Source organism: Astatotilapia calliptera, chromosome 16 (genome assembly GCF_964374335.1).
Source record: "Astatotilapia calliptera chromosome 16, fAstCal68.1, whole genome shotgun sequence".
NCBI lineage: Eukaryota > Metazoa > Chordata > Actinopteri > Cichliformes > Cichlidae > Astatotilapia > Astatotilapia calliptera.
In genome coordinates, this window is record NC_137437.1 from 25,799,630 (window position 1) to 25,809,758 (window position 10,129).

At 40.6% G+C, this 10,129-nt stretch overlaps 1 long non-coding RNA gene across 1 annotated transcript; it reads right to left on the reverse strand.

The window, feature by feature from the left end:
• Positions 1-9,466: 9,466 nt before the first annotated feature.
• On the reverse strand, positions 9,467-9,854 carry LOC113007916 (uncharacterized). Its single transcript, XR_003269964.2, has 2 exons — positions 9,680-9,854; positions 9,467-9,600 (listed from the first exon to the last, which is right to left on the reverse strand). It is a non-coding gene; the product is annotated as an uncharacterized LOC113007916 (long non-coding RNA).
• Positions 9,855-10,129: the final 275 nt, after the last annotated feature.

The following is a 10,129-nucleotide window of genomic DNA, read 5'->3' on the forward strand; positions in this document are numbered from 1 at the left end:
TTTTCCAGAGACATTGATGCGTGGAAAGGTTTCTGCATCCCACAGGGATTCTGTGGATTCCCCTTTGGACCTGAAAACTCCTGCAAGGATAAGAACCCCAAAGTAGGCCTTTGGGGTTCTTAGATGAATTTGGTCCATCTCCTTCCACCTCTCTCCAAAAACACACCTTCCTTCTAGATTACTGCAATCCAGAATAATTTTCTGGATGGAATCTGGGATGAAAAGCTCAAATGAAGAATTGATGTCCTGCACATGAGTAACTGTCAGCCGTGTTGGCCCTGGATTATCACAGTAACAGCTCTGCAGGGTGGCTCATTTCTTGGGCAAGAAGACCATTCAATTTCACCAGTTATTGACATCCATATTTCTTCACTTGCTGTCTGGTGGGCTTGTTCTGGTCCTGGAGCTGGCTGCAGATGGGGTAATCGTCTTCGTTTTGTTACTAAATGGTGCTCAACCTCATCCTCTTCTTCAAAGTCACTGTCAGACTCTGAATTTTCAGAAATGTGAAATATTCTGAAACCTCTTTGTCAACATCATCATCCGAAGCCCTTCTCTCTTCCAAAATCAATTGGATGGCCCTCGCAGCAGATAATCTTTTGCCATCTTGATCAGTTGTGATAAAGAACCACACTAGCAAAGTCTTATTTATAGTATTATGCCCCTAATTTGCAGGTGGGACAGGGTATGAGAAAATAAAATTTGGATACCTCAAGAAAGAGGGTAAAATGTGCAGGAATGTCAGAGCAGACGGTGTTGATAGTTGAATTTTCAACAATGTTGCAACTTTGTGCGGAGCAGGGGGGGAAGAAAACACTATCAGCAGCACCAGAAAGGAGGAAGACAGAGTGTGGGAACACAGGACCTACACTTTCAACACTTTTATTAGACCTGGGTCCAGTGGACCCGAACACCTTGTATGTAATGTAAATGCGTGGGGGGAGGTACAGTATGAGGTCATTGAAAATTAGTTTGGATTTATGTTCTTCACAGAAAATAAGCCAAAGCCAATGAATTTCAGGTTGAAAAAATAATTAATTGTTTAATTTTTCTTTTGAAAAAAAACTGAAAACGGGTCTCACAGACCCGAACACCATACAAGGGTTTTAAACAAACCAGTTTTATCAACAGATCCCAAAAGTTCTCCACTGACAGGGAGGACAGTAATATTAAAACACCTTGTATTGCAAAGACAATATTTAAGTCAGTGAATTAAAATGGTAAACTTGTATCATCAAATGCACATTTTAGTCACTTCATGACTTTGCTTTGCAAGCATAACTGCAATTGGTCCATGGTGTAAACTTGAATTACCAGCAGCCACAAAGGTACCTCCATCACATCGTATGAGAATTACATGACAGGGCAATATCCGACTTTTAATAAAAGACCTGTATCACTCTGATATATGGGTTATAGATGCACAGAAAGAAGGAAAGAGAAGGGTGAGATAAATGAGTGAGTTGAGAGAGAGAGAGATGGTCAGAGGGGCAAGGATAATGAGGTCAAAATCATTGTCATTAAGCCAATCGGAGAGATTGATACTGGGGTCGTGGCTTTCCCTTCTAAAATGAGGCAATCAGTGATCTGGATATTAAATGTTCCCTGTGGGAACTGTGCGGTATTGTGCCTTCGGTCGTTTGGGGTTTTAATTCACAGCTGAGCAGCTTAAACTTTAATTGCTAACTGTGCTAAAATTCTCTTTGCTACACAAGCATTACCAGTTTTTTAGTGTTCACTTGTTTTATTTTCAGTATAGCTACTTGATCTCAGTGGATCAACCATATACAGAGGATACAGAGAACAATAGAAAAGGACAGCTTTATCTTGTAATTGCCTGTTGACTTCATTAAAATGAACAAGAGCTTGTGTAAGTTTGATAGATGACAGAACAAAACTGTACAGATGTGTGTAAAGATAAACATGATGTGACTGCATAGTACAGGGTGCTGGGCCACAATGTCTAAAGATTGTCTTTGTTTCTGGTAGAGGAGCTACAAATTGAAATTCCAAGAGATGCTGTTACTCGTTTTTTTTAAAAAGAAGACAAACTGAACAAAAACATGAACTGTCTTCAATTGCTTCATCTAATTAACTGTATCACCCTTAAATCGGCACCTACTTTGGTTAAATGGCTGAAAGCAGTCAGCTTCAGTACACTCATGAGTGCCTGGACATTTTATGTCAGTGTAGCTTTGGACTCTCCCCCTCTGCTTAAGTTAGCACTTCAAACATGGGTCATTTCACCCCCTAGTGTCATGAAGCAGTTATATCATTCTCTGCTCTGTGTAGAAAAGGGCAGACTGTTAAAAGCACTGCATGAAGTTAGACCAGAAGGACACATAACCTAGTTGTGCTTTCATTCTCTATGCTTTACTGGTGCTGTGTTTTCTTTCAATGAAAACTATTATCTCTGGTGTTGTTTCTGGTTTTATATTCTATTAATACTTCTTACTCCAGTTTACCTTTTTCTTTCACCATAAACCCTGCACCTCTTCATGAATAAAAAAAAAGTATCTCCAATTAATGTACAATTTCATGCAATGTTGCAAAGATCACAGAAAAACCATGTCAACATTTTATAACAATTACTGTAGTGGAGTCAGCGAGTTCTGAAGGACATCAATATGTCAGTACACTATTATGTAATTTATCCAGGATGGACTGCTGAGATTTGTGTCCACCTGATGAGATGAGCAAACATATTTAATCAGGACAAACAGAAAGTGGAGGTTAGTTCAGCGTTTGTATGTGTGTGTGTGTTTGTGCCTGGGTCCCTGTATTACTCTGCCTCTCCATACTTTCCCAAACGGCGATTTAAACAAAAATAAAATAAACAGCAGAAATGGAAAAAAAAAGCACATTTCTGTAAATAAGGGTATGGTCCACGAGGATATGGTAAAGCTAAACCGTAAACTAAAGCTTAAATAAACAGCTAAGATCTCCGAACACGTGTGTTTTATGCTGTGGTTTTCAAATCCGTGACCTTTAATCATTTCTAACGTGGTTAAATTCTTTAACCTTCCCCTTAACTTGAACTTCCCCTAGATGGAGTTGTTGACAAAACAAACTACCCTCCCCACTCCTACCAAATATACAAATGAGTCATACAATTTCATCACTTATGAGAAATGCCAGATTTGAGATTGACTTTTGTTGGCTGACATCTCAAGGGAACAGTAAACTTCATTTTGGTGGTTAAAGTGGAAATGTTCTTCAGGTCTACGTTATGACAATGATGGTGGCTTTGACAAGTGGCTGACCAGAAGAAGCGAGAGGCGGATATTGTGGTACAGGCTCAGTTACAGACCACATGCCCCTATTTCCACAGTGCGTGCACACACATACACAGACACAGAGCTATATAAACATGCACATACATATCCACAGGCTTGTCTCCCGGCTGCAGGACACCCCTAATCGAGATGGAAGAGTGCTGTGGCAGATCGAAATGCCTGCAGATGACAAGGTGGGAATGGATTGGCTCCTGTGCCCTTGTCATGTTGCTCCATCTGCACCAAACAGAGAGGAAGACAGATGGATTCCAAGGCTGAAAGCTGGGTGGCACAGGGAGACAGGTACAGGAAGACAGACAATGATTAATGAAAAATATATTAGGTAACAAAATAAACGCTGCTTTTGGAGAAGAAGTGCATAATTCATAAATCCATTTGTTTAGTGAAAGTATATGTAGTAACAGCTTTTTTTTTCTTGAGCTGTCTTTGAAGTCAATTTTGAAAAAACAAAAGGTAAGGACTAAAATGTTCCTGTTGAGACTCTAGTAGAGTCCTTTAACAGTCAGTTAATGGGAAATGTCATATCTTATAGCACAACCCTTCAAGGATCCAATTCAGTCAGTCAGATTTCACTCTGAAGGATGAGCATGACTTCAGGACCAGTCAAAGTTAAATTTCAGGTGAATGTGACTATATATTTAGGCAAAACATTTATTGTTATATTGTCCTAATTATAATTGTCTTTTGTGTTCTCTGAGTTTCTTTTAGAGTATGTAAAAGTCTGAAAGTAAGACATTCTGGCTGAAGACACAAGATGATTGTCCTCAAACACGACAAGACATACAAACACCACATCTGGTGGTTTGATGGATGAAGTAAATCTTGTAGGTTTTTCACTCAAATCTAAAAAGGCTAAAAGCACATATTTTTCAAAGCTTTACCTTTACAAGTGATAAAGTTTTAAGGTCCAGGAGCAACTTGTTAGTAAGATGTACATGTAGTTTAACTGGCTTTGGTCATTTATTGGACATATGACTTTCCCTTCTTTATACTTTTTTATTGCTCTTCCAGTTTTTTTCTTTGTTCAAGTTCTTTCTGTTAAAATACTGGCCCTAACATTCCTGCCAGTGGAACAAAAAAAAGCTGTGTTAACAGTGAACATATCACTGCAAAGGCCACTCCAATCTGCCACCTAAGTGCTGCACGTGCTCGAAGGCATACTTACCGTAGAGGGTTTATTCTCTATCTTCCTGGGCAGACTGCTCTAGTGAAGCCTTTCTATCCCTTGCAGTCTTTTACAGGTCACTGATCTCCTATTACAGCTTAGACATCTGAACCATGTTTCCTAACAATCCTTTTCCTTATTTAGCTGTGCTCAAGCAGCAGATAAGATATTCCCCTAAGGGGAAAATACAGCACTTAATATTAGAAGAAATCATTCATAGTCACAAGGTGGCTTTTAGCTTAAACATTGCATGAAAAAAAAATCTGCTATGCTGAAAGATGATAAAATCCAGTTCTCATATTTAGGAATTTTCTTATACAAGTCATGCAGTGATTGAGCTTAAAGGATGAAAAATGTTTATCTCGAAAATTAAATCAATTTAACAGCTTACAAAAGTTTGGGGACTATGTGGGAGTCACTCACTCAGTCTTGGTAGTCTAATTGTCACAGGTACCCAATTCAAGAGCATTAGTTTGAATGTTTTAATTATTTCAAGGATTTCATGGAAAACCCAACCCTTACTGGAAAATATATTGGACTGGTATGTGTTTTTTTCTAAGGTGATGTGGTGGCAAATGCAGAGAGGCAGGTTAATGTTGTTTCCCTCCCTTGGGGGATTAATCACCTGGTCTCATAACTACCTGCCAACATAATCATCCATAAGAGATAGGGAGACTCAGCCAACAGTAAACCTGGAGACAGCAGGGAAAGACAGAGAGAACTGGGAGGGAAAACAAATAAGCCTATGCATTTTGCTTTACTCGGACTGCATATTTTGTAATGCAATGCCAAAAAAAGACATACTGGGGATACCGCGTCGTTCTGCTTTCACTTTCTTAAATTAGATCAAAATGTCTAGAAATGTGTGTTTTGATTTTACTACATAACTGTCCAAAAAATTCTGAAGGGAATTGTCATTTATAGGCCCTTATATTTTGGATCTCGCTTCTTAGCTGTCACTGAAACAGACAAGTTGGCCTGCTCAGTAATATACACAGTGGATGGATGTCAGAGAAAAATGAATGAATGCAAAACAGAGTAAAAAGCTTTCTGAAAATGCCATGTCAAATTGAGATCGAATCAAGCCTATTTATTTTTGTTAGCCCAGCATCTCTCATTGACATCTGTTGATGAGGGTTTGTCTTGGATGATGTCCTTCATTTCACCTCCCAAGGTCTCTACCACTACTCCTTCCTCTCCTCCCTCTTCTACTCCTTTCCCTGCATTGAGACTATAAATTGCTGAATATAAAGCCTTGTTTCCAGTCCGTTAGACCCGCCAGCCAATGCCAAGGGCCTTCACATCCCCTTCTGCACCTCTAAAGGCACTTATGTGGAAAAATCTCTCTCTCTCTCTCTCCGTTTACCCTTGTCTGCAATATGTGCATGCATCATTCAAGCACCAACCAACACAACCACTAGCAACACCTTTCCACCACAAGGCCAAGTTGTAGCTTTGCTATTTATTGCAAGGGAGGACATGGTTGGAAACCCAGATAAAAATAAATAGCTTCTCCAAAAAACAATATATATCTTTTGTGAAGATTTCTCCTCTAATGGCCCAATGTAGTTTTTTTTGTTTGGTTTTTTTTACAATTTAATAAATAAATTAGATTTGCTGATATTTCCTAATGAAACCTGATTGTTTCTGATAACAGTAAAAAAAAAAAAACCCTTGTAACTCTTGCACCTTGAAAGCCTCATTGGACGTCAGAGGTGAACATCATTAAGGTTTATCAGAGTCATTTTACTCTTTTGCAAACTATTTAGTAGAGTTTTTAAATCGATGATAGTTTCTAGAGTTCTTTGGTAAATCGCCTGTAGAAGGTGTGATCATAACGTTCTGGTACTTTAGTCTTTAAAGTCATTTATCATTGTGATTTGACGTCTGTCAATATTTCCTCTTTAAGTTTGGTCTTTTTTATACTGTTACCCTACTTTTATTTCTGTGTTTGCTATTTTGCCACATTCTTAGTATCACTTATGATTTGTCTGTCTCTTTCCTATTAGTTTCCTTATACACCTCCTGCTTTTCGCACCTACCTTAACAGTTTGACACAGTTTTCATGTTTTTTAGCTATATGGTTATATTTTCATTTCCAGTTTTCTTGTTCTTTAATTTCTCCTTGCGCCTTGCCTACAAAGCCTGGCTTCTCTAACTGCCTTTCTGTGATTGACCACCATCTGGATTAAAGAGATTAAAGACTGAATTTTGGATTTTAAGCTGCCTCTTTCTGTTTGGGTCCTCTTCCTCTGTCATTGCTGTAAAGTTTTCTTCAAGATCATTTTGCTGTGAGTCTGGGAACCATGTTCAGCACCGCTATTTTTAGATTTTTGGAAGACCTGTTCAGATAAGTTATTTAGCACTGCCTAGTAAATATAGTTGAATTCCCAACGTCTCGCTGGTTATGTACAAAGTCAAAGATGGAACCATAGATGGACAAATGTGAACATGATTTCAATGTAGAACAGAGGTCTAACTTTATTCTGTGTGGAAACGTACATTTGCATTTTTTTGTCTTTAAAACAAATCTGAAATATCCATCCATCCATCCTTCAATTTTCTTCCGTTTATCAAGGGGCAGGTTGGGGGGCAGCACCCTAAGCAGAGAAGCCCCCGGCCACCTCCTCCAGCTTGTCTGGGAGAACATCAAGCTGTTCCCAGGTCAGCCCAGGGATATAATCTCTCCAGTGTGTCCTGGGTCTCTCCCAGAGCCTCCTCCATATGTGATATGTCTGGAACACCTCACCCAGGAGGTATCCTTGTCAGATGCCCGAACTACCTCAATTGGCTCCTTTCGATATGGAGGAGTATCAGCTCTACCCCCGCCTGGATGGCCGAATTCCTCACCCTATCTGATGCCAGCCACCCTTTGAAGAAAGCTAATTTCCACCGTTTGTCTCCACAATCTCGTTCTTTCGGGACCATAAGTGAGGGTAGGGTCGTAAATTGACCTGTAAACTTTTACTTTTATGCTCGCTGCAGCCACAGCACCAATCTGTTTGTTAATCTTCCGCTCCCCTCTCCCCTCAGTCATGAACAAGACCCCAAAATACTTAAACTCCTCCACTTGGGGCAATAACTTTTCCCTGACCTGGAGTGGGCAGTCCACTCTTTTGTGGTTGAGGGCCATTGTTCCTCCTGCATGGTCTCCCATAGAGATCTGATACGATTGCAAAATCAATCATCGACCTTTGGCCAAGGGTGTCCTGGTGCCACTTATGGACACCCTTATTTTCAAACATGGTGTTTGTTATGGACAACTGTGGTTTACACATTAGTCCAGTAACAGATAGATATTCATATATTTTCCCCCGCTGGTAATGCAACTTCTTCATGCAGCAAAGCAGTTCTGGAAGCATGTACATTTTATGCTTTGGAAATGTAAAATTCATGATTTGCCTATTCTATTCAACCCTGTTGAATAGGATAGTTGAACATTCCCAAAAATGTAACCTTTTAAAACCTTGCACTTTTAGAAAAAAACTGTCTGTGTGACAAATTATTTTGCATATGTAGCGCTCATGTAACAGCTTTGCAAGCCACTTTGTTTTTTTGCGAAGCCATGATGCGTCACAATGCTACAGAGTAGTTGTAGTCTACCCTGATAACAAATTGTTATCATATCAATATAATTAGCTTTAAATGCTACAATTCCCACATTTCCTTTGTGATTTCCGCCGGTCCACTGGTAGCTGGTATGCGCAGGCAGCTAAGAGGGTCCAGTGAAATTTGAAGTCAGTATTTCTACACTGCAAGAATGTAGCAAAATTTTAAACCTTTAAAAGAAAAGGGAAGAAAATTAACCCAACAGGGCGAAACAAAGACACACAAGGTATGTCTCACAAGAAAGGAAAAGTTTCTAAGCACAACAAAGAGTGGGAAAGGACTTTTTATGGCTGATCTACTATGCAAAAGCGCAACTTTCATTTTGCCAGTACTGCTCAGAAGCAGCGAAAAAGGGTAAACTTACAAACATAATATGTATGTAGGGTTGCCAAATGACCCGCTTCAGCTGGGACATTGCGTGTAATGAGCACTGGTTTGTCCCTTATTCTACCCGTAAATGTTTCGTATATTGATTGTTAAATGCAATGTCACATTCTGACCAGGAGATAGCACTCTTACAAATACCAAATTAGATTTGATCGCAGTTGTATCAGACGAGTGCTTGTGTCCAGTCACAACCATCAGTGACTTAGTCTGTGTAGCATAATAAACTGCGCAGTTGAAGCCTGTATTTACACTGTTTTATTTGAAAAAACATTTCTTCTTTGCCTACTTTTCAAAGGAAGTGCCGATGTAATTTTTGTTATCCTTGACTGTATTTTTCTTTAATGTTTTAGATGAGGTATTGATTAAACTGAATACCAACATTTTACTGCATTTTTACTGTAATGTGAACATACAGTGCATATTTACACAATGCCCAGCTGGATGTGCATTGTACTTTGTCCCACTTCCATCCATCCATTCGCTTCCGCTTGTCCCTCGCGGGTTGCGGGGGGCGCTGGAGCCTATCCCAGCTGTCATAGGGCGAGAGGCGGGGTACGTTCTGGACAGGTTGCCAGTCTGTCGCAGGGCCAACACACAGGGACAGACAACCATTCACGTTCACATTCACTCCTGCATTCACACCTATGGGCAATTTGGATTAACCAACCTATCCCCACTAACTGCATGTCTTTGGATGGTGGGAGGAAGCCGGAGTACCCAGAGGGAACCCACCCAAACACGGGGAGAACATGCAAACTCCACACAGAAAGACCCCCGGTCTGATGGTGGAATTGAACTCAGGACCTTGCTGTGTGGCAACAGTGCTAACCACCATGCCACCGTGCACGAAACTTTGTCCCACTTGAAACTTTTATTTAAAGTGGGACACACTTGACTTGTGTCCCACTTTAAAGTTGCTCCAAGTAGGGTCCTTTGGGAGTACAATAGTTAAAAAGTTGGCAACCCTAAGTGTCACGGAGGAGCAGGGAGGACTCGGCGCAGACTGAAATCTCAGAAAAACAGGTTTATTTACACACTCCAGGTGCACTATATACAGGTGAAGGAGAAGGGGGCCAGGGTTCCCAGGGGTGCAGAGCGGGGTCGGGAAAAGCGTCCAGAGTCTCCAAACCAAACACGAGAAATCTGCATACAGAGAACAAGGGTTAGCACGGAACTTTCACGGACAGAGCTCAAAACTGGCTGAGGCTAAAGTAGCACTGACGAGCGTTATTCAATAGTCCAGCGGCGAGGTGCTCTCAGTCACTGCCTTAAGTAGCGGGAGCAAACAAGGTGAGGAGCCACAGGTGATTGCCTACAGGTGGTGGAGGCCGGGAGCTCACAATGAGCTCCGCCCAGGCAGCGAGCAGAGAGAGAGGAGAGAGAGAAAAGACAAAACATAACATGTAGCCACACAGGGCCAGCCGAGCAGGCACGGGGACCATGACACTAAGTATGTTCAACATGTTGAACATTCTAACTTTACTAGGAAGTCACAGTAGCTAGCTCTGTCTTTTACTATATTCTGTGTGCCAACGCACAGTATATTAAAAATGTTTTTGGTCACAATGGCAGTTTTCATAGCTGTTCACCACCAACTTGCCACAGATGCTTCTATGCAGCTTAACCCACTTTCTGGAAAAAATTAAGACTCTTTTTTTTGATACAGCAGAGG